This window comes from Ruditapes philippinarum, unplaced genomic scaffold, assembly GCF_026571515.1.
Source record: "Ruditapes philippinarum isolate M1 unplaced genomic scaffold, ASM2657151v2 ctg2424_1_1_1_1, whole genome shotgun sequence".
In the NCBI taxonomy this organism is placed as follows: Eukaryota; Metazoa; Mollusca; class Bivalvia; order Venerida; family Veneridae; genus Ruditapes; species Ruditapes philippinarum.
In genome coordinates this window covers 150834-167292 of record NW_026861130.1, presented here as the reverse complement: position 1 = coordinate 167292, position 16459 = coordinate 150834, and positions in this window count along the sequence as shown.

Here is a 16459-nt window from a genome sequence, read left to right as displayed (position 1 = left end):
GGGTTATTTTTCACAAACAGAATAATTATTCTGGAAAAACGGAGTCAGGGAATGATCTGAAATTTTGAACTCAAGTCGGGGATGCTTTATGAAGGATTTACATATCCCTTAGTCTGAGTCCTTGCTATTGACTACATGTGGTCATAGAGTCAAAGACTTCTTCGGACTTTCGCTTAACAGTCTTTTAAGTACATTTCTTTCATTTTAATAACGACATGCTTATCTTATGGAAAAACTTGACATTTACTGAAAATGAGAAACATTTTACACACGCAAGGACCGGGATTACTTTTCATCTTTTTTCAAAAATTTATTGACAACAAACCTGCTTGCATGCATTTATATGTTCAATATAACTTGGAAGGTTTTTGTACTGTTTGGTATCTATAGAAAAAAATTAATGTCAATAATCAATATAAACGCACTGGACGACATAGTAAATAAGTATTATAGTAAGTAAAAACAAAAACAGCAAAAACTAGTTATAAAATTCAAAAGTATCTAAGCAGCTCTGACTTAATCATTTGAGTAAGAGCAAGTAAAAAAATATGAAATGGTTTTAGGATTCTTTTTTTCAGAGTTGCTTTGTGTCAGCAAAAATTGTTGTTATTTTACTGAATTGATATCGTTATGCATTATTGTATTACATATGCCTAAGACATAATCTTCATTTTATTCATTTTTTTAAGAGTAAGTGTATGTACAGAAACCACGCATAAATTGACCGTATATTTAACCACCGTTGTGTGCTTATATACTAGAAGCACCAATCTGTATAAACATATACATAAAACCTTATATGATGCTATACAGTTTCTTACGCGTCATATATTTCAATTCTAAATAGCTACAGAAGGCATTATGAAAGGTTTTATAATGTGCTTTCACGAAGGAAATAATATTCATGTTATAAGCTGTGTAACTACTGGGGGCATGTTTGCCATCACAATATGAACAAACGAACCACTTAAGTTTTTGTTATGTAAACAGTTTCATCAATAACACTATTCACGGGTCGATAATGATTCTAAATGAGGGAAGCTAGAATGTATTGTAAGGACTAAAATTAAATACAAGTTGCAGTGAAATATGTTACCATTGAGAGACAAAGGTGAATTTGACGCTTTCTCTGTAACAGATATTAACTTTGTGTCAAAGGGGACTTTGACGATTACTCTGATATTACCTTAGACATTGACGCCCATCCTGTAACAGATCTTAACTTAGAATGACAAAGTAGACTTTGACTATAATGTAAATATTTTGTTAATGTGTGTGTGTGCCAGTCAATGTTACTTTAACCATATCCATCACTACGTGTTTATTGTATTACCAAAGGGCATAGCACATGCGTAAATTCTATTAGCTGAATAGAAACTAAATTGACCTGTTTATAGGGAAGACATGTTTACTTTTCGTTTGCGATGCAATTAATTCTTCCATCAACTACTTTTCATAATGTTTTTATTATCATATTTTACATTGTTGTTTTTACTATTTATATTCAGTTTTCTTTTGTTTTCGTGACAGTGTAAGAGAGACTCGCGACTCAAAGTCAATCAGAATAATATATATTGCGGATTTTTGTCAAAAACAATATACAAGATACATCTATTCTATGATCATTTATACGATTAAACCGAAAACTCCCAGAACACAGAATATATGAGTAAGTTCTGGAAGATAAATAATTATTTTTTCTAAAGAAACGCCCATGTTATTCTTATTAATTTTATATATCTATTTGAATATATGCTTGCACAATACTATTTGTGTATGCTAGAATCATATTTAGGTCGAACTCTTATAAAAAGATATAAGATTTCATTGGTCAGCAATCTACATATTGCCGAAAATAAATGGAATTACTATGTACTTATTATAAAGTCTTTGACGGTTATATTATTTCTGGTCTAATAAACTAGAATGAAAGGCAAAGGCTTTTAGTGTGTTTTTTCTCCTCTTTCTTTTGATACCATGCGTTATTTAAATTGTTACAGCACGATACTTATTTAGCAATTACAAAACGAACAGCGTAATCTACTCAATTATGTCATGTCAACAATTTCATCAATCACATGCTTGACTTTAAAATTATGAATCAGTTATTGATTGATATGTGTCATCTTGCTTAACTAGTCATATTATGAGATTTTTACATGTAGACAAATGTCTAGTAGCTAGCTCGCCTTGCTTTATTATATAACAATAATTTTAAATTGCGTCATTTATTATGTTATTATTACCAAGACAATTCAATTGCCGAAAATTTAAGAACACCCTTGGCAAAAATGTTGGTAAAACGTCGTTTAAAAAATTTTCCAATAGGAATTTGTTTATCCATTAGAATGTTGAAATCAAATGAAGAGACACAATTTTATTGTTCTTTACATAGGTTAGGCATACACATTGCAATCAAATATGAAAACAGTAAGGATATTAATGGCCAATTAGCCGAATATGATTTACCTTATATAGACAGTGTATGCTGTTAATTGCTTAAGACATTTATAAACATTAATGTATCGGGTTCATAATAAAGTGACAGATTGTCAGTATATCTGTGGTTAATTAAATACTTTTGAGTTTTCTTTATGCAGTTTTATAACGATAGCAATCTATATATGAGCCGCGTTATGACAAAACCAACATAATGGGTTTGCGACCAGCATGGATCCAGATCAGCGTGCGCATCCGCGCAGTCTGATCAGGATCCATGCTGTTCGCTATCAGTTTCTTTACTTGTTATAGGGTTTGTAAGCGAACAGCATGGATCCTGATCAGACTGCGCGGATGCTGGTCGCAAACCCACTATGTTGGTTTTGTCGTGACGCGGCTCATATGTGTTTGTTACTACTCACAACTAATCATTAAGCCAGGGAAAAAAACTTCTCAGAGAATCGTTATTTGCGTTGTTTTCACAGATATTGCAAGGACATTTTAGAAGTGTTAAACTGAAAATGCACATGGAAATGTCATTTGATTTTTTATATATGTAGTCGCTATACAGACGATATAAGCAAATAACAGTAGTATCAATTAACCCAACAATTAATTCCTAACAAAATAAAAGGAAATGCTGCTAAAACGGTTGTTGTAGATCTATATACACAAAAGTAATTGCTGTTTTTAAGATAAATTTAGATATAAAGATCTTACTACGTAAAGCCTAGTGATAACATTAAGTTAATAAATTGTTATAATTAAAAAAAAAAACAACAACAAATTGTGTAACTTGGATTATAATATCAGACTTGCTATTGGTCATAGAACACCATGTCTTATTTTTCCAGATTTGTATGGCGTCAAGTGTCGTGTGGCAGCTGTAAAAGTTGCCCCGTACTTCACTTCAGTGTTGTTATATTTTTGTGGTACTTCGAAATCATTAATTTACATTATGTTGTTGTCCTGTTCACTAATGCCTACAAGATTCGTTAAAGGAAATTAACCTGTAAAAAGGAGTTCGACCATATTCGTACCTTTGACTAGTTTCTTTCATGGCTTTTGGCTTCAATGATAAGACCTTATTAACATGAAACTCCCGTAATATCAAAAAGTCGTATGTTCGGGTTGCTAGTAATAACATTGACCTTGTAAAACATATAGGGGTACTTAACAAGGCTAGATACAGTTTTTTACGAAAACGTTAGTCTTTGTACAAGATATTTATGGTGAACAAGCCTTTGATTGATCAAGAGTTGATTACTCTTTATAGTATCCCAGCAATAAATGTTACCATTATATTTTACATCAACAATGTTTTAATCTTGAGTGAGATACAACAAAGTAAATATACTATATCAGTTAGTTGTGACACGAATTTTAAAGAATGGTCGATACTAAAAGGACTCCGCTGCGGGGTTTTTAGATGCATACAACGTGACTGGAAATGCTTTTCAGAGCTTTTCAATTTTTACCACATTTGTCAAACATTATAAAGAAACTACAGAGACCTTTTGAAAATATTAAAACCTTCATTAACAACGTGTCATTTAAGTACTTTTGGATCACTCGAATAAGATATTTCCTTACACACAAGTAATAAATTTTTAAAACTAAAAACATGAATATTTTTTCTGTCCAAGGCAATATTAGGAATATATCATTCTGTTTTTTTTTGTTGGGGAATTATAACGAAACTAAAATATGTGATTCGGATTGCCTTTGGTTAGGATTGCCCTAGGTTATGATTGATTTAGATTCAGGTTGCATTAGGTTAGATCGAACTGCCATAGATCCAAATTGCCTTATATTCTGATTGCCTTAGATTCGGATTGCCTTTGATTCGGATTGGCCTCTGTAAGGATTGCCTATGATTCGGATTGCCGTCGGTTAGGATTGCCATAGATTCGGATTGCCTTAAATTCAGATTGCCTTAGATTCGGATTTTCTACACACACTGTTTTGGTAAAGGTAAAAAGTACAAAAACATTGCAGCGACCCAGATTTCTGACAACTTCCGATATATTTCCCATTAATATCAAAACTGAAAGCTGATCTGCAGCAGCAGTGTAAATGGGTTTTGATTGACTTAAAATATTATATTTCCGCCTACAATATCCGATCCGTTGCAAGTGATTGGATTTCGGATGATCTGTATTAAAAGCACGCATTTTGTATTCAATGACTTCAATTTAAACATAATCTGAGCTACTCTGCTCTATAAATTTATATTTATTTGCTTGCAGAAATGATTTATTTGTTCATGTATAGATGATACGAATTTATATCATAAAATAAATGCTTGTAAAACATTTGGAAACAAAATTGAACTTCTTGCGTAAGGCATTAATTTAATGCCTATGATAAACAGTCGTATCAAATTATTTATTCTTTTCCATGCCACTCAATCGTTATTTACACCAGAGCGATAGCAACATTTGTAATTGAGTGTTTTAAAAATAACTTAATTGTTACGATGGAAACGGTATAATCCTTTCATTGAAGAATATTAGTGATGTTTTATCATCACTTCGAGGGATTATATCAGAGTATCAGTTCCACATACACTTATTGTATCAGGTTTTATTCTGTAAATTTCAAAGTAGTTAAATTAGTATTAAAGGAATTCCATTTAGGTCCAAAAGAGCTAAACCATAACATTTGAATTCATAACATTGAACAGCTGGGACACTTAAAACAAGCAGAAAGGCAGTAAATAAATATACTCAAAAATAAGTAAAATCGTAGTTTTGTTATCTATCCTATTTGAGTGAAAAGCGTTGCAACGTTTTTCAGTCTTGGTGTAATTTTTCACAATCAGAATAATTGGTTTGGGAAAACGGAGTCAGGGAATGATCTGAAATTTTGCACTCAATTAAGTCCGTTGCTTTACGAAGGATTTACATATCCCTTTGAGCCAGAGTCCTTGCTATTCAACACATGCCATAGAATCAAAGACTTCTGCACACTGTTGCTTAACAGTCTTTTAAGTACATTTCTTTCACTTTAATGTCGACATGATTATCTGATGAAAAATCTCTTGACATTTACTGAAAATGAGAAACATTTTACACACGCAAGGACCGGGATTACTTTTTATTTTATTTTTAATTATTGACAACAAACATGCTTGCATGTATTTATATGTTCAATATAACTTGGAAGGTTTTTGTACTGTTTTGTATCTATAGAGAGAAATTAATGTCAATAATCAATATTAACGCACTAGGACGCCATAGTAAATATCATATAAGTAAAAAACAAACAAAACAAAACAACAACAACAAAAACTAGTTAAAAACTTCAAAGCGCTGATTTAATCATTTGAGTAAGAGCAAAACAAAAATATGAATAGGTTTAGGATTCTTTTTTTTCAGAGTTGATTTGTGTAAGCAGATCTTAAGAATAACCATCCTTTCCAGATGAACAGGCTGCTCAATGATTTTTTAAACTTCCTTTATCAATCGCATCTCCGTCAAACTTCGGATAAAGAATATGAATGATAGCCGAGATGGTCCTATTGCTTTTTTTAGTTTTTCAACGTTTTGATTTTTTTTAAATATTTTTCAAAAACTGCTGAATGAAACCAAAAGGTTTGTATCAAATACATGTAAGATAAATATGTCATACATATTTGTCGATTTTACTCATTTTCAAATTTGCTTGAACTGGTACAGTAGAGGGTCGCGCCGGTTTCGTTTGACAGCCTTCGTTACAGAAATGGAACTATAATACTTAAAGTGTTATAAAGGTGAAACTGAAACAAGAACAACAATGTAGGCCATTGGTTAACCACCGTGATATTCTTTTAGCATCAATGTGTATAAACATATACAGAAAACCTTTTATGATGCTATACAGTTTCTTACGTCTCATATATTTCAATTCTAAATAGCTACAGAAGGCATGATGGAAGCTTTTATTATGTGCTATCACAAAGGAAATAATATTCATGTTATAAACTGTGAAACAACAGGGGGCATGTTTGCCATCATAATATGAACAAACGAACCACTTAAGTTTTTGTTATGTAAACATTTTCATCAATAAAACTATTCACGAGTCGATAAGAATTCTGAATGAGGGAAGCTAGAATGTTCTGTAACGACAGAATACAAGTTGTAGAGAAATATGTTACTTTTGGGAGACAAAAAGGAATTTGACGCTTTCTCTGTAACAGATATTAACTGAGATTGACAAAGGGGACATTGACGCCCATCCTCTAATAGATCTTAACTAAAATGACAAATGAGACTTTGAATATATAATGTAAATATTTTGTTAATGCGTGTGCATTCAATGATACTTTGGCCATATCCATCACTTTGTATTTATTGTATTTCCAAAGCGTAAATTCTATCGGCTGAATAGAAACTAAATTGAACTGTTTACATGGAAGACATGTCTACTTTTCGTTTTAGAAACATTTTCATAATATTTTCATTATCATGTTTTACATTGTTGTTTTTTACTATTTCTATTCAGTTTTCTTTTGTTTTGTTTTTTATGACAGTGCAAGTGAGACTCGCGACTCAAAATCAATCGAAATAATATATTGTGGCCGTTTTTCAAAAACAATATTCAAGATATATCTATTCTATGACCATTCAAACAATATAATCGAAAACTCTTACAGCACAGAATATATTAGTAAGTTCTGGAAGATAAAGAATTATTTTTCCAAAGGAAGGCCCATGCTATTCTCATTAGTTTGATATATTTATTCGAATATATGCTTGCACAAAACTATTTGTGTATGCAAGAAGATATTATCCAGAATTTCAGTTCAGGTCGAACTCTTATAAAAAGATACAATCTACATATTGCCGAAAATAAATGGAATTACTATGTACTTATTATAAAGTCTTTGTCGGTTATATTATTTCTGGTCTAATAAACAAGAATGAAAAGCAAAGGCTTATAGTGTGTTTTTTCTCTTCTTTCTTTTGATATCATGCGTTATTTAAATTGTAACAGCGCGAAACTTTAGCAATTACAAAACGAACAGAGCATCTACTCAATAATGTCATGTCAACATTTTCATCAGTATAATTTATTGATGGATACTTTCGTATAAGAATGCACTTAAACGGCTTGATATTAATTGAATTAATAATAAAAATTGACTATATACGGTACTTTTCTTAGCATCTTAAGCTAAATCCATCATTTGAAATTCATCATGTAAATGTTACGGTTTAGAACTACTGTTCACTATTTACATGATTTAGGAGGGAAGATGTTCCAAAGGTTTGAATCTCGTCAGGCTGTACATTTTTTCACCCTGTGACAAAAATCAAACATTTATAAATAAAATATTGTTTAAACTAAAAGGTACATTGCCTTTGCTCTTTTATAATATACGGTTATCCATGATTTGTTAACAAAATTGGCTCTAATTATTGTTAATTTGGTGGTCTACTAGTGGCTTTTTTATGTATTAAACCCAAGGAATAAGAATCAATTTGGATGAATACCCGCTAACAAGGCAATGATCGAATTCCCACCATACGTCTTAGAATATTTGTATCAGATGCTTGTTGCCTTTTTACTTTGTACTAAAATAAAAATGATTTATACGACAAAAATCTAGACAATATCAATTTTATAACGGTAGCAATCTATATATGTTTGTTACTACTTACATCAAATGATTAAGCCCGGGGGAAAAACTCTCACAGAGAATCGTTATTTGCGCTGTTTGCACACATGTTGCAAGGACATATTTTAAGTGTAAAACTGACTGATGCACTTTAGAATGTCATTTGATATTTTATATGTAGACGCTATACAAACGATATATGCAAACAACAATAGTATCAATTAACCTAACAATTAATTCCTAAAAAAAATAAAAGGAAATGCAGCTAAAACGGTTGTGGTAGATCTATATAACAAACGTTATTGCTGTTTTTAAGATATATTTAGAAATATAGATCTAAATGCATAAAGCCTAGTGCTAAAATTAAGTTAATAAATTTATATAATTAAAAACAACAACAACAAAACAACAACAAATTGTGTAACTTGGATTATAATATCAAACTTAATTGCTATTGGTCACAGGACATCCATGTCTTATTTTTCCAATTTTTTATACTTTACAACAGCAGGTGTCAAGTGTCGTTTGGCTTCTGTAAAACGTTGCCCTGTACTCCACTTCATTGTTGTTATATTTTTCTGGTACTTCGGGATCATTTATTACATTATGTTGTTGTCCTGTTCACTAATGCAAGGAAATTAACCTGTTAAAAGGAGTTCGACCATATTCGTGCCTTTGACCATTTTGGCTTCAATGATAAGACCTTATTAACATGACACTCCCGTAATATCAAAATGTCGTATGTTCGTGTTGCTAGTAATATCATTGACCTTGTAAAACATATAGGGGTACTTAACAAGGCTAGATACAGTTACAAAACCACTAGTCTTTGTGCATGGTGAACAAGCTCTCAATGATCAAAAGTTGATTACTTTTTATTGTATCCAAGAAATAAATGTTACCATTATATTTTATACCACCAATGTTTTATCCTCGAGTGACATACAACAAAGTAAATTTTCTATACCAGTTAGTTGTGACACGAATTTTATAGAATGGTTGATATTAAAACTAAAAGGACTCCGATGACGGTATTTCTTAGATACATATAACGTGACTGGAAATGTTTTTCAGAGCTTTTTATAATATTTGATGTACATTTATACTCATAAATCGTGTACAAAATTGCATCTCATTTGCTTACTCCTTTTTTCCAGTTTTTGTTTGTTTTCTTGTCTTTCAATATGACTTTAAAATGAAAAATGTTTAAACGCTTTTAACTCATATCGATCTAAAAATCGCATTAAATCTCGATTTTTGATCTTAATTCAAGAATATTTCTTTTTTAAGTACCCCAGAAGATCTATATAAGATTTAATTTTTTATCTTTTTAGACCTTTGGACCTCAGTGTAGTTCCTTTAAATTACTATGTATAGTAAAAAAAAACAACGCTAACCTGAATTACCAATATAAAGAATGTTCGTTATAAAATTAATGCCTGTTAAAACGTAACATCAAACATTGCGCTTTTAAATATCTATGAATTTTTATTGTTTTAAATGAAATGATAAATATCATTCACTGATTATTATTGATTAATTCTTCCATTATATCATCTGTAAGGTACCAAAAATTGAACGTAAAACATGTAGGATGCAATGTTTTTGATAGAAAGACGGACTTCAGTGCTACAGCGTTTTAAATTGAAAGCGTGTAACAGTTGCTTGCAATGTTGGCAATTAGAATTAGCTAATGAAAAGCGTTATGTTTTGCAATGTATTTTCAATCCTTTTGGCTGAAGCATCAAATAATAATAATTTAAAATAATTGGTGCCATTTCTTTCATAAATATTACAGTATTATGACACTTTTGTTCTAATTTTCTTAAAAAATCGCGACATTAAAAGCTTATACAGAAAATATAGGAAACTTCATGATAACTTTGAATTGATTATTTTACAAACATCAGTCAAGCATTATAAAGTAGCCATAGAGATAATTTGAAATTATTAAAGCCTTCATTTAAAGCAAATTTATCTGAACAACTTGTCATTTAAGTACTTGTTGATCAATCGAAACAGATATTTCCTTACACGCAAGAACTAAATTTTTAAAACTTATACAAATGAATTGAACTTTCTGTCTAAGGCACATCATTCTGTTTTTGTTGTGGAATTATAAAGAATTTAAATGATGTGACTCGGACTGCCTTAGATTCGGATTGCCTTCTGTTATGATTGCCTTAGATCGTGATTGCCTTTTGTAAAGATTGTCTTGGAATCGGATTGCCTAGGAACCGGATTTCAATAGTTTAGGATTGCCTTAGATTCTGATTGCCTTTGGTAAGGGTTGTCTTAGAATCGGATTGCCTTAGATCCGGATTGCCTTTGATTCATATTGCTTTAGGTTAGGATCACCTTTGATTCATATCACCTTAGATTCGGATTGCGTACACACACACTGTATTGGTAGTGATAAAAAGTACAAAAACATTGCAGCGACCCAGATTTTAGACAACTTCCCATATATTTCCGATTAATATTAAAACTGAAAGCAGATCTGCAGCAGCAGTGTAAATGGGTTTTGATTGATTTAAAATATCATATTTCCGACTGTAATATCCGATCCGTTGCAGGTGATTGGATTTCGGATGATCTGTATTAGAAGCACGCATTTTGTATTCGATGGCTTTTAAAATCTGAGCTACTCTGCTCTATAAATTAATATTTATTTGTTTGCAGAAATGTTTATTTGTTCATGTATAGATGACTTATACGAATTTATGTTATGATTTAACATTTGGAAATAAAACTTCTTGCGTGAGGCATTCATTTAATATTTATGATTAACAGTCATATCAAAATAATTTTCTTTCCCATGTCACCAACGCAATTCCTACATTTATAATTGTTTTTTAAAAATTACTTAATTGTTACCATGAAAACGCTGTAATTCGTTCAATCCGTTGAAGAATATGGGTGATGTGTTACCATCACGTCAAGGGATTATATCAGAGTATCAGTTCCACCTTCAATCATTGTATCAGGTTTTATTCTGTAAATGTCAATTTCATATCCAAAAATGTTTCATTTCAAAACAGTTCAAAGCAAATTACATAGCAGCATAAACGTAATAAACAGAAACAATAGTTAAATTAGTATTTAAAAAAACTCCTTTGACGTCCAAAAAGTCTAAAAAATTCAATTTAAATTTACAGCATTGAACAGCTTTAAACATGTAGAAAGGCAGTAAAGAAATATACACAAAAACAATCTACATATTGCCAAAAATAAATGGAATTACTATGTACTTATTATAAAGTCTTTGTCCGTTATATTATTTCTGGTCTAATAAACTAGAATGAAAAGCAAAGGCTTTTCGTGTGTTTTTTTGTCCTCTTTCTTTTGAAACCATGCGTTATTTAAATTGTAACAGCACGAAACGTGTTTAGCAATTACAAAACGAACAGAGTATCTACTCAATAATGTCATGTTAACATTTTCATCAATACGATTTATTGATGGATATTTCCGTATAAGAATGCACTTTGGCGGCTTAATGTTAATACAATTAATAATAAAAATATGTTACTCTTGGTTGACTGCACAATACTTTTCTTAGCATCTTAAGCTTGCTATCAATTCTGTACAATCTATCATTTGAAATTCATCATGGTTTAGAAATGTTTACTATTTAGGGGAGAACATGTGTAAGCGATCGAATAGCTTAGTCGGTAGAGTGTGGAACGATATTCCAAAGGTCCCAGGTTTGAGTTTAGGTCAGGCTGTACATTTTTTCTTGTGATAAAAATCAAACATCTATAAATAAAATATTGTTTAAACTAAAATGTACATTGCCCTTGCTCTTTTATAATATACGGTAACCAATGATTTGTTTACAAAATTGGTGGTAATCATTGTTGATCTGATGGTTAATGCAATTCGCCTTAGAACTCATTTTAACCGTATACATATCTCCTAAAGTATTGAAAATCCACGGGTTGTAAACATCATCAGTAGCAAACAAATAAGATTGATTCAACGGTGTGTCTCTCTTGATTCGATTTTTAATTTTGATTTGTTACAGAGTTTTGGTTAGATAAATGAATTAGGTAAATTTGATCAGACGACCAATTTATTTACACTTCACTTGCCACAAGCTTGACTTTAGACTAAGAATCAGTAATTGATTGATATATGAGTCATCTTGCTTAGCTAGTCGTATTTATAAGACAAATGTCTTGTTGCTTTTATGTAGAGGACCAAGCACTGTCAGTTTCGTTAGCTTGCGATTGTCAGATCACATGGCTTAAGTTTTAACAATTTTTCAAAATTGCGCCAATTTTTTTTTACCAATACCAAGACAAATTCAATTACCGAAAATCTAAGAACTTTATAAGAATCTTATTTACTTTATTAAGGCAGTGCATGCTATATTAACTACGTGGAAAACGAAAAAAATGTTTAAGACATTTAAACATTACGTTATGTATCAAGTTGATAACAAAGTGACAGGCTGTCAGTCCATCTGTGGCTAATTAAATACGTTGATTCTTCTTTATCTATTAAACGCAATCTATTAAAAGGGGAGCGGTGGCCTAATGGTTAAGGTGTCTGCCTCTCAACCCAGAGATCATGGGTTCGAGCCCTACTCGGGTCACGACCATGTTTCTTCATATGACACCAGTACTGGTTGGTTCCAGGAAGCAGACTCGAAAGTGATTAATATAAGTTGCAAGAACTTGTTTCGCAATCGAGCTTAAATAAATATGTTTAAACCAAACGCAGGGAATAAGTACAAATGTATAACAATCAATTTGGATGAATACCCGCTAACAAGGCAATAATCGAATTCCCACAATATTTCTTAGAATATTTGTACTAAAAATGATTTATACAACAAAAATCTAGACAATATCAATTTAATAACGATAGCAATCTATATTATGTTTGTTACTACTTACATCTAGTGATTAAGCCTGGGGAAAAACTTTCAGAGAATCGTTATTTGCGCTGTTTTCACAGATGTTGCAAGGACATATTAGAAGTGTAAAACTGACTGATGCACTTAAATATGTCATTTGATATTTTATATATGTAGACGCTATACAGCCGATATCAGCAAACAATATTATAAATTACCGGTTAACTCAACAATTAATTCGTAAAAAGGAAAATGAAAGAGAACGCAGCTACAACGGTTGTATATACACGAAAGTCATCGCTGATTATTTTTTTTTTCAGACTTGCTTTTGGTCATAAAACATTCATATTTTATTTTTCCAGATTTTTATACTTCACAAGAGCAGGTGTCAAGTGTCGTGTGGCAGCTGTAAAAAATGCCCCGTACTTCACTTCAGTTCTATTATATTTTTACGACCATTCGGAATCATTGTTTCCGGCACTTTTAAGTGTTGAAAATTGAGTACCGCTCAAGCCGGTGTTATGTTGGTTTGAAATTCTTTACTAAATAAACAAAATCAATGGGGAATGAATATGAATACAACTACAATGCATAGATTTAACGAAACTCTAAATTAAGCTGCTGTAAGACCTGATGTGACTGAATGTAGATGTAATTGTAATATAATCTAATGACAGGAGCAATTGATTATTTGCTGGTGTTTTTTTATTTTACTCATCATTTATACACTTGTACTGAGCGTCTCTATTCCCTCTTGTTCAATAACGCGCCAAACGGCAGCTTCAAGCCCAAAATCACTCAGCGGGCACCGTGTCACTAGGGAAGAAAATAATATACAAATGTCCTTCAGTCGTCATAGTTCTGTTACATGAAACCACAGATGACAGACTTTAATATTGATACAGCAGATGTGCTCACATAGCATATCTATGTGGTTTTGAAATTATTTGTTAAATAATCAAAATAATACTTTGATATTTAAAATATATGTTCATTCGACATCTAATTGAAATGAATGTCTTCATTAAACAAGTTGTCGCCATTCATCCTTGATTTTGAAGGTAAATGTTAGAAAGTATAACTTATTTTCATTTACAAATAGTGGGACATAATGAAACTGGACAGGTAACTGAAGAGTAACGCCGTTGTTTCCTTGAGCAAGAAACTTTACATTCATTTCTTAGTCTGGTTGGTTCCAGGAACAGATTCGAGAGTGTTTCAATTAGCTTATAGCTTCCATTTAAATTGAACTAAAATAAATTTGTATAAACTGAGATTAACGGCGTGTTATCTGTTCGTCAAATCAGATGGCTTTGCCGCCATTCTGTCCTGTTTATCCTTGTAAAAAGTGTTGTTTTTCTGTCCGTAGTAAACAATACGAAAAATATATGAAGTGAACTAGCATAAGATTTTAACAGACCTTTGGTTTCAAAATGGTCGTTCAATTGTTTTTATGAAAAATTATCCATCTGTTAGTAATTTTTGGGGAGGCTATGCCGACCTAATGTTAATACCGTCCGTCAAATCTTACTGCGGCGGTAATCAGGTCAAAAAATAGTACCTTGATTTTTTCTAAGCTGACTCATCGCTCATCACAGACATTTACAATATGAAAATATTTTCATTCTTTAATTTCATATCAGATAATAATTCTCTGAAAAATTCTTGATTTTTGTTTGTTATTTTTTCAAAATCACTACTCCGTGACGTCATACTGCCGCGGTAATCAGGTATAGGCATACGTACGTCTGTAATAAATAGTTCTGGTATGAAAACCCTTCTACATAATAACTTTATCAATAATTTTTAACAAAAAGCATAAATGAAAATTTATAAGTAAATGCTTTAATTAGGTGGCAAATATTCTTTATTATTTTTGATAACAATTTTCCAATTACTACGCAGCGACCAACTGTTTATGACGGGTCATTAACTAGAACGTTGCAACACCGTAGTCTCAATATCATGCATGTTCTTTTGTTGATATAAACCATTAATAGTCCCTTAATATTTTTTAAAGACAAATTATGGTAAATTGTCGCTTACATCAGAGACATGGGTCGTGCTTGTGTGATAACTAAGGAAAAACTAACTTATTAGTACACCCTAGGAGGCTGTACGCGGAAAAACGCTCATAAACCGCTATATCATATAGCTGTAAAGTGAACAGTTAAATGACAGAAATATGTGGTCAAATATGTTTTAAACAAGGAAATAATTATTTCAGAGAAAAGACGCAAAGATCAGTCTTCAATCAAATGAAATGATTCCGTATTGTGTAATTAGAAAGTTTATTCAATTCTAGGGCAACGCATCATAATTTGATAGTCCATGTGTAATAAAATTCAAATTTTCAATACAGATTATGAGATACATAAAAACTATTAAAGAATAAGAGGCTTAAAAAACAACAACAAAAAAAACAACAACAAAAACGCATATATATACGAATGACTTACAGTTTAGCATCGGGAATTCATCAACATATCTTACGAAACTTTAATGTGAAAACGATCTTTGCGGGCGCTGAAGTGATTAATGTTTATTTGAATAAATCAAATAAAGAAACTTACATGTTTGTGTTCTAAAAATAATCGGCGGCATAAGAGGAATTTCGTATTCATTTTACAACACTTGAAAAAATACTACAGAAAATGTGTAGTTGTTTTTTTTGTTTTGTTTTCAACAAAAGTGTGTGTGTTTTAAGTTTATTTATACTCGGGGCCGGAATAACCATATGTCCGAGATTATAGCATCGGGGACGTCTTTTTCAAGCCGAATCTTCCTGGTAGCCCATTCTTCGTTCGTTGGTGGTAAAGGAGACGACAATACTGGCAAGGCATCAACTTCCTGACTGACGACAACAAAAACGGCATTCATTAGCGCCAAACCTCCAGAGTAAGTCACGACAGGTCAACCAATCACCTCTGGTACTTGAGATGACTTGACCTTGACCTGCCGTGTGCCTTCTCCGCGACGTGCACGCCTCTGGAGGGATTTGGAGAAGTTTCAACAAAAAACTTCCAAAACACGCTATTTATAAATTATAACACCATTCATAGCACTGACGCTTCGATGTTCTCATCTATTTGCGGGAAATGGTCGACAGGGAAAACCCTACGTAATATGTATTTTTTCAAGAAATATTTAGTTTTAATAAATATCCGAAGCCGTCAAAGTCAGCGACGAGTAATGAAATGGGAATAATTTTCTGAAACGTGATTTTATTCCAGATTTGCTTCGGAAGAAGACATCTTTCTGTCCGTAGAGCATGGATATTAATACTCATCACAAGACAGTATCTTATTGATCTCAATTATGGTATATGACATGTTAATATGTATAATTTTTATGTTCAATAAAAATGTTGCATAACTTGCAGTTGTTATTATCATTATGACATTAAGTATTTATGATGAACAGTCCTAGAATATTTTGATAAGGAACAGTCAGTTGTAAAATGTTATTGTTATCTTATAATGAACAGTCGTCATACATTAACCATATATATGAATGGTTGAACACAACAGTAAGGATAAATGACACAATGT